At 43.3% G+C, this 18,307-nt stretch overlaps 1 protein-coding gene across 3 annotated transcripts in view; it reads right to left on the reverse strand.

Moving 5' to 3' along the window:
* MRTFA (myocardin related transcription factor A) overlaps nucleotides 1-6,400 on the reverse strand; it is a 180,111-nt gene extending 173,711 nt beyond the window's left edge. For all 3 annotated transcript variants that reach the window (XM_073327034.2, XM_073327035.2, XM_073327033.2), the window contains exon 1: nucleotides 6,268-6,400. The gene's annotated coding sequence lies outside the window, so the exon portion shown is untranslated. The remainder of the gene's footprint in view (nucleotides 1-6,267) is intronic.
* Nucleotides 6,401-18,307: the final 11,907 nt, after the last annotated feature.

Raw genomic sequence — 18,307 nt, forward strand, 5'->3', positions numbered from 1 at the left:
TCCCACTGGCCAGGAGAGAGTGAGTGTTGGCCCATAAGTTACAGGGCTTTGCTGATGCTTAAAGCCAGTCCCGGCAAAGGGTCACTGCATCTTGTATAATTTTTCAAAACACTGAACGATGTGGAAATTTTGTTTTCCTATATTCATATATTTTAAGGCCAGAAAGGACTATTATGATTGTCTACTCTGACATCTCGCACAATACAGGCCACAGAATTTCAACCAGTTTTGCGTCACTATAGATTTACTAGATACAATTTAGTTTTAAGCAGGTTCCACTGTATTTCTAAAAACATTTCAGGTATTTAATATAATGAAACTTGTCTGAATCAACCACTAAAGGGACTGACAAATCCTTAACTTATTGGAGATAGTTTTCTATTACAGGTGCAGCAGAGTTGTACTCAGGGTATCAGTGAATATTCTGGGGTAGTCTCTTGACTGAATATTCTCATAAAGGTGGTCTCTTGTATAGGTGTCACTACAGAACAATTCTCAAATATATTCACAGTGTGGACCATTTATTAAGAGAGCACCCCTCTGTTGCACACCTCCTCTCCCAGCCACACAATTCCAAACTTCCCTGTGAAAGTTAGAGATTGATGTAATGAAAACAATGTTAGCATAGTATTAATGAAACAGGATGGAAAAAATCCCTTTAATGAATGGGAACAGTTGCTGAGTTACATTTCCTACCCCCCACTCTCTATTTGGGCTGCTTATTTCCTCTATCTGGATGCAAGACTTCACTTTTATTGGGGCCAGTCACCTTTTGTTGCTTACAGCTCCCATGACTCTAAACTCCATAACTGTCTGTAGTCTGCTTTGGTTTTCCTGTACATCTATTATCCCTGCAATTGAGGGTAATCTGCAATATGATCAGAGATCAGTGCTAAGAGAAATCAAGAAGTCACATTTTCCTTGAAAAGCAAGGATGGCTAACTGGTGGAAGATGCAACATTCCTGTTAGGATTTAGGGATAGAAGGGTCAGTGCAAAATACAGATTTTTATGGAATGAACACAAGCAAAATGCACTAAGAGCCAAAGCATCCCTCTGCTTTACAATCGAAAGCAAGTATCAATCTTTGAATCTAAGGATCTCTTGTTACTTCATATTTAAGGGGAGAAGCTGCCATATCACTGTTATCATGATACTTTCAGACAATACTCACTCCCCACAGACACACACTGCCTGAATACCATTTCTTTCTGTGTGTCATATCTGACAAACTGTTTGTCTCTAAAAAAAGGTGTTGCCAACTTTCCCAAATGATAAAAAAGTGATCTGTCCAAGCTGAACTGATGTTAACACAACTACTGATTCAACCCACTAGAGCAGAGGCAGATTATCTACATATATTTTATTTGCTGAAGGAAAACTGTTGCAAAGGCAGCAATAATTAGAAATTAAAATGTCCTTTTTTCCTGACAATTCAGATGCCACAAATATTATGAAAGGGAATGAAAGGAGGTGGATGGGGCCCTTTCTCAGCAAGTTACTAACGGCGGACAGAGATACCAAGTTTTCCTTTTTCTCCCAAGATTATGTGGCATTTATTTTCAAGTGTGATCAGGCTTTTTCTCCTCCTTTCAGCAGGAGTGTGTAAAGAACAGAAACAGGAGTTTAGAGTCAACTTGCAGTTACGCTGCTATTTTCTATCTTCACTTTGGTGTCCTGGCCTAGACCACAACTGCTAGCTAATATAATTCCAGACCGTATGAATAGGTCAGACTCCCTTAAACTATTCCTTAATCAACAGGAATGAGATACTATTACAATGGATTCCATTCTGCCACTCCCTCAAGTGCACTGCACCTGAAGCACTCCTACAACATGAATTATGGAAAAGCAGCATCACTTGCCCCATAACCTCAGCCATGCAGAACACAATGCCATCCACAGCCTCAGAAACAACTCTGACACCATAATCAAAAAGGCTGACAAAGGAGGTGCTGTCGTCTTCATGAATAGGTCAGAATATGAACAAGAGGCTGCTAGGCAGCTCTCCAACACCACTTTCTACAAGCCATTACCCTCTGATCCCACTGAGGGTTACCAAAAGAAACTACACCATTTGCTCAAGAAACTCCCTGAAAAAGCACAAGAACAAATCCACACACACACCCCTGGAACCCCGACCTGCGGTATTCTGCTACCCAAGATCCATAAACCTGGAAATCCTGGACGCCCCATCATCTCAGGCATTGGCACCCTGACAGCAGGATTGTCTGACTATGTAGACTCCCTCCTCAGGCCCTAAGCGACCAGCACTCCCAGCTATCTTTGAGACACCACTGACTTCCTGAGGAAACTACAATCCATCGGTGATCTTCCTGATAACACCATCCTGGCTACTATGGATGTAGAAGCCCTCTACACCAACATTCCACACAAAGATGGACTACAAGCCGTCAAGAACACTATCCCCGATAATATCACGGCTAACCTGGTGGCTGAACTTTGTGACTTTCTCCTCACCCATAACTATTTCACATTTGGGGACAATGTATACCTTCAAATCAGCAGCACTGCTATGGGTACCTGCATTGTCCCACAGTATGCCAACATTTTTATGGCTGACCAAGAACAACGCTTCCTCAGCCCTTGTCCCCTAATGCCCCTACTCTACTTGCGCTACATTGATGATGTCTTCATCATTTGGACCCATGGAAAAAAAGCTCTTGAGGAATTCCACCATGATTTCAACAATTTACATCCCACCATCAACCTCAGCCTGGACCAGTCCACACAAGAGATCCACTTCCTGGACACTACAGTGCTAATAAACGATGGTCACATAAACACCACCCTATACCGGAAACCTACTGACCGCTATACTTACCTACATGCCTCCAGCTTTCATCCAGACCACACCACACGATCCATTGTCTACAGCCAAGCTCTACGATACAACTGCATTTGCTCCAACCCCTCACGCAGAGACAAACACCTACAAGAGCTCTATCAAGCGTTCTTACAATACCTATCTGCTGAAATGAAGAAACAGATTGAGAGAGCCAGAAGAGTACCCAGAAGTTACCTACTACTGGACAGGCCCAACAAAGAAAATAACAGAACGCCACTAGCCATCACCTTCAGCCCCCAACTAAAACCTCTCCAAAGCATCATCAAGGATCTACAACCTATCCTGAAGGATGACCCATCACTCTCACAGATCTTGGGACACAGGCCAGTCCTTGCTTACAGACAGCCCCCCAACCTGAAGCAAATACTCACCAGCAACCACACACCACACAACAGAACCATTAACCCAGGAACCTATCCTTGCAACAAAGCCCGTTGCCAACTGTGCCCACATATCTATTCAGGGGACATCATCATAGGGCCTAATCACATCAGCCATGCTATCAGAGGCTCGTTCACCTGCACATCCACCAATGTGATATATGCCATCATGTGCCAGCAATGCCCCTCTGCCATGTACCTTGGTAAACTGGACAGTCTCTACGTAAAAGAATAAATGGACACAAATCAGACGTCAAGAATTATAACATTCAAAAACCAGCTGGAGAACACTTCAATCTCTTTGGTCACTCAATTACAGACCTAAAAGTTGCAATTCTTCAACAAAAAAACTTCAAAAACAGACTCCAACGAGAGACTGCTGAATTGGAATTAATTTGTAAACTAGATACAATTAACTTAGGCTTGAATAGAGACTGGGAGTGGATGGGTCATTACACAAAGTAAAACTATTTCCCCATGTTTATTCCCCCCATACCCCACCGTTCCTCAGATGTTCTTGTCAACTGCTGGAAATTGCCCACCTTGATTATCACTGCAAAAGGTTCGACCCTCTCCTCCCCCCCTGCTGGTAATAGCTCACCTTAACTGATCACTCATTACAGTGTGTATGGTAACACCCATTGTTTCATGTTCTCTATGTATATAAATCTCCCCACTGTATTTTCCACTGAATGCATCCGATAAAGTGAGCTGTCGCTCACGAAAGCTTATGCTCAAATAAATTTGTTAGTCTCTAAGGTGCCATAAGTCCTCCTTTTCTTTTTATGAATTATAACAATGCTTTAACAAATGGTCCACTTCCCTGATCAATGCTTTAGATACAAGAAACAAGATACACTTTGGAACTGATGCTGCAGAGTTCACTTATACGTATTTCTGAAGGTCAACACACCTTTCAGAATTACTCGGTTAAGAAACCACAGTTATGAGCAGTTAAAAGATAGAATAGCAAGGTAAACTTATTATAAAGGTGAAATACAAAGGTACAATAAAGACTGAATTTATCTCATGTGTATTAAATCCTGCCAAAAGCCATGAGGGGGGCGGGGAGGAGCTAGCCAAAAATATTTAACTTAACATTTTTAAGTTCTTTCCTCAGCATCCTTTACTCCTGTCACTTTTTTGTTCACTGAAGATAGTTCTGAAAGCATCATTCTATGACATCAGAGGTACCAGAAATCTTATTGCAATGATGCATTCAAGGACATTTTCACAAACCAAAAGTGACATGTTTCAGAGTAGCAGCCGTGTTCGTCTGTATCCGCAAAAAGAACAGGAGGACTTGTGGCACCTTAGAGACTAACAAACTTATTTGAGCATAAGCTTTCATGGGCTACAGCCCACTTCAGACATGCACATTTCGAAGTGAAAACAATTAAGGCTTAGCTAATATTTATTTCTTAATGTCCCCTTCAGCATGCTTGGTGGAGGTAGTAAGTACAGACGTTTGTGCTTAGGTAGCTTTGCAATTTAAATTTTGTGTTATAGTCCATAGCAAAGTACACAGTAAAAGTCCCCCATGTTCTGCAGCAACTTTCTCATCAAAATCTTATGGTACACTGAATATCTGTTGGCTCACCTAAAGACAAAATGCTCTGTAAAAGATCTATAAAATAGTTTCAAACGTAAGTACTTTGCAACCCTTCACAACACATTTCTTGTTTAGCACAGGCTGAGACGCAATTGCAAATGCACTGCTACTTAAGCTTTACAAGGATGAAGGAAAGGAAATCTCATCATTGCAATAAGATTTCTGGTACCTGTGATGTCATAGAATGATGCTTTCAGAACTATCTTCAGTGAACAAAAAAGTGACAGGATTAAAGGATGCTGAGGAAAGAACTTAAAAATGTTAAAATAAATATTTTTGGCTGTAAACACGAACAAATCCAAAACCATTCGCCCAGCCCACTCTAGGTTTAGCATCGGTAGAACAGAAACATGACAAGACCACATCAGCTAAAAGTTTGCATGATGCAGTAGGGAACACATACACAGATATCATGGACAAAGGTCTTTGCTATATGTTTTGCTCACAAACATGATTTGCAATACTTGTTGCACCACCAGTACACACTAATGCAAAAAATCAGTTTTCACATATGATCACTCTGCTTACATCAGAACATACAAGTATTTCTCATGCAAGATTCTAGGGTTACACAGGTAAAGAACTGGGAGTCTTCTAGGTAGCTCCTGATCCACCACGGCATTCGAGTTCCTTTAAATATGCATTACCCACACAGCGAAAATCCAAGGCCACAGAGAAGGAAAGGGAAAGATACAACAGGTCATTACAGGAGGGGCTGGGGCAGCGGGGGGGATTCAGCACTTCAGGTGTCTCAGGGAGGGAATTCTGCAGCTCGCTGGAAGGGGGTTCACGGGGGGTGACGTATTTCACGGGCAGACTCATAGAACGAGGAGCTGTTTCATTAGAGCAGAGAGGGAGGAGCAGGAGGAAATGAGGTGTCTCAACGGGGGGGGGGCTCACGAGGATGAGGTAATGAGAGATGAGAGGTTATTCTGGGGGGGCGGAAGAGGTTTCTCAGAGGTGAAGTGTCTCTCGGGGGACGGGGGGTCTCAGAAGGGAACGAGGAATCTCACTGGGGCCCTGACTGAGGAGAGGAGAACGAGGGGTCTCAACTGGGGCGGGCTGGCAACAAAGCATCTCCCGGGGGGGGGGAGCTCATGGAGGGGCCTCTCCAGGGTCGGGGGCGGGGTGTCTCCCTGCGCTGCGGGATACGGGGTGTCTCCCCGGGGCAGCGAGTGCGGAGGGAAAGGCGCCGCCGGCAGCGAGCAGGGGCCCGGTCTCGGTGGGGGGGGCGTGCCGGGGGCGCGGCGTGCCGGAGGCGCAGAACCATCCGCGGCGCTAACAGGCGGGGAGCGGGCCCCAGGGTCTCCGAGGAGGGGCGGATCCCTCCCCCTTACACGGAGGGACCCTGCAGCAAAGGGGGGGGAGGGGTCTCGGTTCTCTCCGAGGCCTGAGCCTCCCACGCACCTGGTCACGGCTCCATCCCGGCTTCGGCATCGCCTCGTCCCCTTCCGGAGCCGCCCCCCGAGACTAAACTTCCCCGAACTGGTGGTAACCCTGCCTCGCCGCCGCCGGCTCCCTCAGCCACGGAAACTGCCCCGCCCCCTCCCGCCCCTAGGCTAGATGATTGACAGCTCCTGTTGCCAATCGGCATACTCGGAGCTAGTTGAGTGTCACGAATGCCAACCAGTGGCTGTCGAGCGGCCTGGGAAGCTAACGGACATGAATGGGCAGGGCGAGAGGGGATGGGGCGGAACTACTTGTGACTGTCTTGTAAAGCAGCCAATTAGAAGATAGAAATCATGTCCTCGGCAGTAGGCGAGGTTAGAGTGTTTAGTCCCCTGGGGAACGGAGGAGACGTCTGGACTCTTAAAGGGACAGTACCCATGAGGCCTCAAACTTCCCTGGAACTCCCTCCGTGTGCCCGGGCGCCGGGGCACCTGCCATGGGCGGCCCTTACCCAAGGGAGGGCGGCACGATCAGTGCGGCAATGGAAATCTCGTTTCACCGACACTGCAGGCCCAGAAAAGAGACATCCCAAAATACTGGGTCAGCAACTTAGTATAAATCTGTGCCGGGAGCCCAGCACGAGGACAGCAGGGGAGCCGCTGGGCAGGAGTGAGGATCCATCTTTCCTCCACTCTGTAGAAAACATTTTTTCACCTGTCAAGTACCATCTTTAGACTTGGCAAAATTAAATAGACATTATTAAAAATAATTTGAAAATATCAATTTTATTTTAAGCTTTTTTATTTTTATCCATTTAAACTTTCACAGTTGCAGGAATTTATGTGAGGGGGTAAGACAATAATTGTTCAATTACAGTAGAAATTGAGATTCAAAAAGCTAAAGCTTTATAACCTAACACACAAGTTGTCAACATCATGTCAAACTATACAAAATAAATAGCTTTAAATCAAACTCTGCTAAGTTCAAAAGTGGTGGTTTTTGTTCTTTGCCTAGCTGTACGTTTCAATCATCATCTGTTTCATTATTTGTTGTGTGTTTGCTGAAATCAACATTTACCAATAAAAATGAAATCTTTCCAAACCTAACCATATTGAATTTCATGGTCTGTGTGTATAAAAATATCCTCACTGCATTTTCCACTTTTATGCATCCCATGAAGTGAGCTGTAGCTCATGAAAACTTATGCTCAAATAAATTGGTTAGTCGCTAAGGTGCCACAAGTACTCCTGTTCTTTTTGCGAATACTGACTAACATGGCTGCTACTCTGAAACCTGTCATATTGAATTGCAGATAGTCTATGACCTCTAGTGGTTAAAGTTTACAACTCTGTCTCAGACGCAAATACAGCTACCAAGAAAGGAGACCCAAGCATGAAATGATTTGATGTAGAGACCCAGTAATGATTTGATGTAAAGATCCAGTAATGATTTGCTGAGACAAAGGGTATGTTTGCCCAGTAAATATACCTAATGCAGAGCAACAGCATTTTACTTTAGTAAGAGTCATTTGAACTACTTATACCTATTACTGGATTCTAAATTAACTAAAGAACCTGGACATCATTATGGACAGCTCAAAGAAAACTTCCGCTCAGTGTGAAGTGGTGGTCAAGAAATCAAACAAAATGCTATGATGCATAAAGAATGGGATAGAATATAATACAGGGAATATTCTAAAACCGTTATATAAATAACTGGGACATCTGGAATACTGTATTCAGTTCTGGTCATCCTATCTCAAAAAAGATATTGCAGAAGGGGGGGGCGGTCCAGAAACTAGGGATTAAAATGCTTATTGTCATGGAACACCTTTCATATGATGAGAAACTGAAAAGTATTGGGACTGTTTACCTGAGAGAATAATCAAATAAAATGGGACATGAAGGAGGTATAAAATAATGAATGGTATAAAGAAGGTAAATTGGGCATTCCTATTTACCTTCTCATAATACAGGAATGAGGGGACACTGTACAAATGAAAGGTAACAAATATACAAATGATAGAAGAAAACATTTACGCAATGCAAAATTAACCCACGGAGCTCATTGTAATTAATGTAATAATCCAAAAAGTGGGAGTATTCGCAAAAATTGTAGCCTGGTGCTACACAAACTTTACCTTACCCCAAAGCCCAATCCTGACGCACCCAATTTGTTTGCTGAGGATCCAGTTCAGCTTTAGCTACGCAAATAATCCAGACAAAGTAATTCTACTCTTAAATCCTGTGACAGGGTTAGTTCCCTCAGTTAATTTAGTGAAAAGAGAAAAGTTTGATGAGTTGAAATATACCCAAGGATGAAAGCATTCTCAGGGAGTTGAAGGTTTAATGACAGGTTAGGAATACTTATTTCCCTCTTTCCATCTATTCTAAAAATCACACTGGGGTACTCAAGGCAGAGTTCGCAAGAGGAGGGAAGGTGATGGTGTCCTGTTTTCCTTCATCTCATCATATAGCGATATTACTCTTTTTGTTCCACTAGTATCTTGGGGGGATGTTAAACAGATGCTACTAAAATCAGATATTTTAAAATCAGCAATTCCCGATATCTTGCATCCAATAGTCTTAAAAGAGCTGGCTGAAGAGCTCACTGGATCATTAATGTTGATTTTCAATAAGTCTTGGAGCACTGGGAAAGTTCCAGAAGACTGGAAGAAAATTATGTTGTGCCAATTTTTAAAAAGGGTAAATGGGATGACCCAGGTAATTATAGGCCTGTCAGCCTGACATAGATCCTGGGCAAGATAATGGAGCAGCTGACACAGGACTCAATTAATGAAGAATTAAAGGAAGGTAATGTAGTTAATGCAAATCAACAGATCTCAAACTAACTTGATTTTTTTTTTGATGAATTTACTTTTATCAACCAAAATTGTAATAGTGTTGACATAACATACTTAAGCTTCTGTAAGAAATTTGACTTGATTCCACACAACATTTTGATTAAAAAACTAGAACAATATAAAATTAACATGGTACACATTAAATGGATCCCACTGGGATCAATTCTTGGCCCTATGCTATTAAACATTTTTGTCAATGACCTGGAAGAAAACAAATAATCATGTTGCCGGCGCCCAGTGCCGAGAGGCTGAACAACAGCTTGAGTGGTTCGTTACCTGGTGTGCTACACCCAATAATCACAACGGGGTGGAGAAGCAGAAAAGTTTATTTGAAGCTTCAAATAGCTACAGGGAGATTTGAATCTCAAATCCTGTACACAGAGCAGGAAATTACACAGGCTTTTATACATCCTTTTTCCCAGCATACTTATCCAATAGCAAGCTGCCCCAAGTATCCATATAGCCAGCCAATCCAGTTCCCAGCTAGTTCCCTGGTTCTCTGTATCATTAGTTAAACTATACATAAAGCTGCTTTATTCAGCATTGTTCTTCCATATCTGTCCTGTTTGGCCTTGCTTAGTTTCAGGCAGTCTGACTCTGCAGCATATTGTTGCAGATCCTCAGTATAACTGCTGTGTGTGCCTCCAGGCCTGGGGGTGGGGGGTGGGGGGCAAGGACACTTGGGCCTAGTACGCAGAGCTGCTGCGAGTGCCTCCAGGCGGGAGCGGGGGACCAAGGACACCTGGGCCTAGTGCGAGGGGGCTTCATCGACACTCGTGGTCTTCCATCCCCTCGAGTTACCTAGTGGCCATGCCCCAGTGTCCCCAACAATCACTATAAAACTTGCAGATGACACAAAAATTTTGAGAGTAATCAATAGCGAAGAGGACAGGTCACTGATTCAGAGAGATCTGGATCATGTGGAAAACTGGACAAAGCAAACAAACAAAAAATGTAGGCCATATTTACAGAGGGGGGATTCTATCCTGGGAATCACATCCCTCAGCCCACATGGCTTCCTGCAGCCCCCATTGGTCTGGAACAGTGAACCGCGGCCAGTGGGAGCTGTGATCGGCCGAACCTGTGGACGCTGCAGGTAAACAAACCGTCCCGGCCCGCCAGCGGATTTCCCTGACGGGCTGCATGCCAAAGGTTGCCCGTCCCTGATCTATAAGTATTTACATGGGGAACAAACAGTTAACAGTGGGTGTTAGGGGGCTTATTACTTCACCTGCTTACTTCCCTGGTCCTTCTCGCATGAACAGAGAGCAACAATACCCGAAGTCCAAAGGTACAAACAATTCAATGTTTATTGGGGTGAACTTCCAGCAAGCATGATTCCAGTTTCCTTCCTTAGTGTCCCCCTTCTCCGCTCTGACACCACAGAGCCTTACCTGTGTCCCTCTTCCCATTCCCCCCCTTAGCAAAACATGATTCCAATTTCCCCACCCCCATTCCCTGTTCCCATTCCCCCGCTTACTTCCTGATTGACTGCACACTATATAGTAAAACTTGAGTTCTGTTAGCTATACCTTAACCAATCATTTTCCTGAAATTTAACTAACCAATCCTAACATATTGTAACATGATTATGTAACCAATTATATCCCACCACCTTAATTAGTTTACACCCAGCAAAATTAATTATACAGCAGACAGAAACAATCACAGAACCAGACAGAGATTATACAGACAAACAATAGGGAAATGGGGACTACGGTGATAGAACAACACCGAAATGAGGATTTCACATCCCAGCTATTGATAAGTGAGTTCTTGCCAAACAGGATGCTATCAAACTAAGTTTCCTTTTACATTTTCTAGGCACTTCCCTTTCTCTGGAGGTGATAGGCATTATCAGGACAGGATTGTATTCCTAAGAGCCCAATAGCACCTTATTTCAATGTGACTAGTTTGAGATGTGAGGATGTGACCGTTCGCTTCCCAGCTTATGGCTGCCTCTGCTGCTTAACCAAAGATCTTAGCCTAAGAACAGGGCCTCAGACTGTCACAGTAAGAGCAGGCCCTTACACCGATAGACAGTGATTTTGATTCTTTCTTTATACCTCTATAACTAGCTAAGTGATAAGAATACACCTAAATTCTTAGAGTATAGGCCTTTACAGACCGGCCTGAATATCTATATCCTAACAATGGGCTCTTCAGTCTAGTAGAGAAAGGTATAATATGATCTAATGACTGGAAGATTAATCTAGACAAATTCGGACTGGAAGTAAGGCATCAATTTTTAATGGTGAGAGTAATTAACTATTGGAACCACTTACCAAGGGTTGTGGTGGATTCTCCTTGACTGACAATTTGTAAATCAAGATTGGATGTTTTTCTAAAAGATCTGCTCTGGGAATTATTTTGGGGAAGTTCTTTGGCCAGAGTTATAGAGGAAGTCAGACTAGATTATCATAATTGTCCCTTCTGGTCTTGGAATCTACAAATCACAGGGGTTTTTAATAACATTTCACCAGTAGGTCTCAAAACAATTTGCAAAGGAGACTAAATATTATATCCATTTTATAGATGAGGACAAGGAAACGCAAATTGACCCTCCCACGATCACGCAGCACATCAGTAGCAGAGATGGAACTAAAGCCAGGTCTTCTAATTCCCTGTCCAGTGCCCTGTTCCTTAGGCCACACTACTCCTTGCTTACAGGAACAAGCACTCTTTTTGAGTGTTGAAGAGAAGGGGATTTTTACTTTTGTTTTTGACCTTCGCTCATGATAGTAAGATGGGAAAACTACCTTATTATGGGTGACTTGGGATAGTGATGGTTTTTTTTTTTTAAAGCTTATGTATGCTGCCGGAGCACTGGATGAACATATTATATAAAATGAAAACAATATGGTTCTACCACTTCACTGAGATGCAACATCCCTGTTATTTAAGCTGTGAGCTTTTACTGGGCAGAGATGACTAATTATATCTCATTGTGGCCCAGATCATCCCCCTTTCTGGTAAAAGCTGTGGAAGCACAAGACTTTTTAATGGAGCATATCTATGAGGATTCCTGCACTGGGATATACCTGCATCATTCCATCAGGAGGACAGGCTCCAAAACTGGTGAATTACAGAGGTACTGCAGGTTTCAGAGTAACAGCCATGTTAGTCTGTATTCGCAAAAAGAAAAGGAGTACTTGTGGCACCTTAGAGACTAACCAATTCATTTGAGCATAAGCTTTCGTGAGCTACAGCTCACTTCATCACTTCAAGTGAGCTGTAGCTCACGAAAGCTTATGCTCAAATAAATTGGTTAGTCTCTAAGGTGCCACAAGTCCTCCTTTTCTTTTTAGATGTACTGCAGGAAGTCAAAGCCATCCCCTCAGAGTCTCTGTACTTCTCCAACTGAGGCTCTGCTCCCTTGGCAGTGGCTTCCTTAGGGGACAGGTCCTCAAAAAGAGTTGTTAATCTCTGAAACTGACTTAACTTTTCTAGTGAAGTTGTACTGGTCTGAAGGAGGGCAAGATGTGTGTCCTCCTTGCCCTGATCTACCATGACTCTATTCCTTCCCTACAAGCAGACCCAGGCACCCAAGTCCCACTTCCATGTGGAGGAGGATAGAGACCCATATGAAGGACTCCTCCATGCGTTGATCTGTGGGAGGATGATCTGGCCCTATATGTTTTTGTGATCTGGAGCAGTGACCACCAGGGTGAAGGCCGAGACCAAATAATTCAGAATGCTTAAGGCAGATTTGAGTCCATCTGGTCAGAGGAGAAATACATTAGACTCAGATCCACGAAAGTATCAAGGTGCTTACCTCCTATTGAAACCTTACTGGGTATGTCGAGACATTTTGTAGCAAGCCTCCCAGCCCAGGATGACAAACTGACTAGCAGGGCTTGTGGTAGTGCTCTAAAAATAGCTGTATAGACAGTACATTAATGTTACAGCAAGGGTTGGAGCTCGGCAAGCCGCAACTTCAACAAGTGTCAGAGTAGCAGCCGTGTTAGTCTGTATTCGCAAAAGAAAAGGAGGACTTGTGGCACCTTAGAGACTAACCAATTTATTTGAACATAAGCTTTCATGAGCTACACTCACTTCATCGGATGCATTCAGTGGAAAATACAGTGGGGAGATTTATATACATAGAGAACATGAAACAATGGGTGTTACCATACACACTGTAATGAGAGTGATCACTTAAGGGGAGCTACTACCAGCAGGAGAGCGGGGGCGGGGAAAATCCTTTTGTAGTGATAATCAAGGTGGGCCATTTCCAGCAGTTGACAAGAACATCTGAGGAACAGCCAGAAGAGTACCCAGAAGTCACCTACTACTGGACAGGCCCAACAAAGAAAATAACAGAACGCCACTAGCCATCACCTTCAGCCCCCAACTAAAACCTCTCCAACACATCATCAAGGATCTACAACCTATCCTGAAGGATGACCCATCACTCTCACAGATCTTGGGACACAGGCCAGTCCTTGCTTACAGACAGCCCCCCAACCTGAAGCAAATACTCACCAGCAACCATACACCACACAACAGAACCATTAACCCAGGAACCTATCCTTGCAACAAAGCCCGTTGCCAGCTGTGTCCACATAGCTATTCAGGGGACACCATCATAGGGCTTAATCACATCAGCCACACTATCAGAGGCTCGTTCACCTGCACATCCACCAATGTGATATATGCCATCATGTGCCAGCAATGCCCCTCTGCCATGTACATTGGTCAAACTGGACAGTCTCTACGTAAAAGAATAAATGGACACAAATCAGACATCAAGAATTATAACGTTCAAAAACCAGTTGGAGAACACTTCAATCTCTTTGGTCACGCGATTACAGACCTAAAAGTTGCAATTCTTCAATAAAAAAACTTCAAAAACAGACTCCAACAAGAGGCTGCTGAATTGGAATTAATTTGCAAACTGGATACAATTAACTTAGGCTTGAATAGAGACTGGGAGTGGATGGGTCATTACACAAAGTAAAACTATTTCTGCCCCCCCACCCCCCACTGTTCCTCAGACGTTCTTGTCAACTGCTGGAAATGGCCCACCTTGATTATCACTACAAAATGTGTCATCCCCCCCGCTCTCCTGCTGGTAATAGCTCCCCTTAAGTGATCACTCTCATTACAGTGTGTATGGTAACACCCATTGTTTCATGTTCTCTATGTATATAAATCTCCCCACTGTATTTTCCACTGAATGCATCCGATGAAGTGAGCTGTAGCTCACGAAAGCTTATGCTCAAATAAATTTGTTAGTCTCTAAGGTGCCACAAATACTCCTTTTCTTCTTCAACTTCAACAAGGTGTCTATATGGCTATTTTTAGAGCACTAGCAGGAGTTTTTCATCCCCAACTAAGAAGCTTGCTCCAAAATGCTTGCTAGACATACCCACTGACTAATTAAAAACAGTCATCTGGACAGGTCTGGTTGCCCCTTCAAAACTGTATTTTATATATATGATATGCAAAAAATAAAAAAACAAAAACAAAACAAATATCTGCACTGCTGATCCAAAGATTAGACCTTTCACCAGGGTATACTGTTTGTATCTGTACTGGATTATTTGTGTCTGATTTAGACTATACGATACTGTTGTCAGGGACTGTGTTTTCTTACATGTTCATACAGTATCAAGCACATTGGGGCTACTCAGTGAATAACAGTATACATTATTTCACTATTAATAAAAATGAAATGCAAAAACTGATGTGAAAGTAACATTAAGCCTGAGAAATAAAGTACACAAGAGTCAGGATATTCAAAAGTTAAGGTGTCTGATGCAATTTTAATTTGACCACACTGCTGATGTTGTTAACAATCATTATAATTTGTACACTTCCAGAGATATACATGGCACTTGACAGATATACAAGGAAAAGTGCCTGCCCTGAGGATCTTACAGTCTTTATTAGGTGTAATACAAACAAAGAAGTGAGGAAGGGATGATACATACAAATCATATGTTGGGGGGGTGCGTGTGCATATATATGAATGTACAGTCTAATTTACGAGGAGATATGACGAATGAGTGTGGTTAAACAATAGGAGATAAGAGAGGTGGTTAATGAATTTACAGATGCTAGTATGTACACATCTTAGTCCCAAATTATGTTAAAAGTTTTTTTCCTCTGACCTAGCCATCATTAGCTGGCTGATTTCCTGTAGTCAAAGCAGAAGTATGTCTTGAGGAGGAGAGAGTAGTGGCCTAATGGACTAGTTCGAAGGGCAGTGTTCCAAGCATAAGGTGCAACTGGTTTTCTTTGCTCACTGTGGACTTTAGAGCTGAAGCCAAGTTTGGAATTTCTGGCTTCAGCTGTTAGGCGAACACCAATGTTTCAGTTAATATAAGCTCTTCTGGGCAGGCACCATATTTTCCTGTGTGTTTCAACAGGGGACAGCATAGTAGGGTCCTGAGCTTGAGGCTTCTGGGTGCTACTACAATAGAAATAGGAAAAATGGGTTGTTTTGTTCACTTGCTTTTAACATTGACATAACTCAAGCAGCTCAAATCAATTCTACTCAAACCTTCAAAAAAATCACCTTTGGGCAGAGACCAAGCCTGGGGAATTTGTTTTAGAAAGTTATGAGTGCTGAAAAAGCGTGGTTCATCTGGAAAGTACAGCGAAGGCTTACTAACTACAGTTTTTACTACCAGTAAACATATAAGCTATTAATTTAAGAAATACTGTGGTTAGTGAAAAGAAAAGGAGGACTTGTGGCACCTTAGAGACTAACCAATTTATTAGAGCATAAGCTTTCGTGAGCTACAGCTCACTTCTTCAGATGCATATCGTGGAAACTGCAGCAGGCTTTATATAGTTTCCACGATATGCATCTGAAGAAGTGAGCTGTAGCTCACGAAAGCTTATGCTCTAATAAATTGGTTAGTCTCTAAGGTGCCACAAGTCCTCCTTTTCTTTTTGCGAATACAGACTAACACGGCTGTTACTCTGAAACCTGTGGTTAGTGAATTTTTTACTCCTGCCCCTAGATGGAGCCAAGCTCATATATTCCAGTTGTTTGGGCTTTGCCTGAACAAAGGCCTAATGAATTGTAGACTGAGGAAAACAGAGAGAGGATTTTTCTTTTGCTGTAATAAGTATCATCTGGCTTTCAGGAAATATTTCCTTCTCATTCGTCCAATACCCTAATGTTGTCTTCTGGCTCCTTATTCTGCACTTTCTATCCAATGTCAATAGGGAGGGTAAGGGGATTGTCCCATTCTGGTACTCACATCCCACACACAGCTTGAGAAGTTTTTCAAATGATATAAAGATCACCCACCTTGATTTACATATGTTAAATCTAATCCTTGGTTGCCACTATATCTTGCAACACAGTAGTATGGTTCCAGTGGATAGGGCACTAGACTAGGACTTGAAAGCTAAGTTCTAGCCTTCTCTCTGCCACTTACCATAGTGTGGCAAGTTTCTGCATCTAAAAGAGATATAAGAATACTTATCTTCCTTAGTAAGATGCTTTGAAATCTCTTTTTGTTCTGTGTTTGTACAGTGCTTAGCACAATGGGGTCCTGGTAGGGCTCCCAGGCGCTATGCTAATACAAATAACTAAATAAATAATAATGTGCTGAGCTGTTACGATTCTTGCTGGATTTCTGGAACTCCTATGTGCTGTTAAGAACTAGGAGTTACATTTTGCAGGCTTAAGAGAGCAAAAGGGAAGGACTCCTCCCCTTCTCTTTCAGCATCTTCTGCCCATCAAACCATGCAGACAAAACTGGTAAACATAGGCGTGGGATGGGGTGTGGGCTCCAGGAGGGAGTTTGGGTGCGGGGGGAGCTCAGGGCTGGGGAAGGGGGTTGTGGTGCGGGAGGAAGTGAAGAGGGTGGGCTCCAGGCGATACTCACCTCGGGCAGTTCCCTGCAAGCAGCAGCATGTCCCTCAGCTCCTACGTGGAGGTATGGCCAAGCAGCTCTGAGCGTTGCCATTGACCACGGTTCCTGGCCAATGGGAGCTGCAGAGCCAGCGCTCGGGTTGAGGCAGGGGCAGCACACGGAGCCCCCGTGGCTGCCCCTATACCCAAGAGCTGAAGGGACATGCTGGCCACTTCCTGGGAGCTGCGTAGAGCCGGATAGGGATCTTGCCAGCCCTGCACCGACCGGATTTTTAATGGCCTGGTCAGCAGTGCTGACCAGAGCTGCCAGCTAGTTATTCCCCCCCCTTTTTTTTATTTGTGCATTTATTTTTTTCCATCCTAAGTGCTTACTTTATGCTTGTTTTTATTCAAGTTAACCTTATTGATTTCAGGCCAATTCTCCAATTTGCCAAGATCATTGACAGCGATCACACTGCACTGGCCTCCTATATATTTCCTACTGCAGTTCAAGTTGATGGTTATTAACTTTAGAGCTTACACCCTTTATGGCAGTTAAAATTGTTGGTGAAGCTGCAACTGAACACTTCAGCCTAGATTCTGCTCTCAGTTTACGTTGGTGTAAATCTACTGTCAGGGGAACAACTCCCATTTACACCAGAATGACAGACCAGATTCTAGCCCTCCATGTTTAGGGGCAGAGTTCTCTCAATTGAGGGAGCCCATCTTTGAATCCCCTCCCATTAGCAGTTTGACAGAGCCTGAGTCTAGCAACCTTCAGAGCAGCCGGAGAGGCATTTATTGTCTTTAGCACTTGGCTGACTATGTTTTGGTTTTTCAATCCATTTTTTGTTTTATTCTTTGTAGTTGCAACCCCATGCTGCTATGGCAATGCACACTCTAAAAATTAGTAAATAAATACTTTTCCTTTGTAGAACCCAGTGTTGCAGTGAGTAAAAAAGCTGTTGTCAGAAACTGTTCAGCTAAAGAGACTAAGTCCCAAACACCTGGTGAACCTTTCTATGAAAACAAAGATAGGCAGGTGAAGGTTAGCTTCTCTGGCTGACCAACATCTCCACAGATGTAGCAATATTAGCAAATGCAAGTTGCAGTGTTGGTATATCTGACAGGCAGGGAAAAGGTTAATTTATATCTCCTTCTGCATATTACTGTATCTGGGTGATGTCCGTGAGAACTGATGGAGAAGGAAGGAGAGAAAGTGGTGTGTACCAAATGTAAGCAGTGAAGCAGCAACGCTGGGAGACAGACCCTCCCCCTTGGAATCAGAGAGGCTGTTACAAGAAACTGCTAGCACTGAGGCTGCAGTAATCTGCATGAGACCACAGGAGTGATCAGCTGGGGAAGAGTGAGATGTAACC

This window comes from Lepidochelys kempii, chromosome 1 (genome assembly GCF_965140285.1).
Source record: "Lepidochelys kempii isolate rLepKem1 chromosome 1, rLepKem1.hap1, whole genome shotgun sequence".
In the NCBI taxonomy this organism is placed as follows: domain Eukaryota; kingdom Metazoa; phylum Chordata; order Testudines; family Cheloniidae; genus Lepidochelys; species Lepidochelys kempii.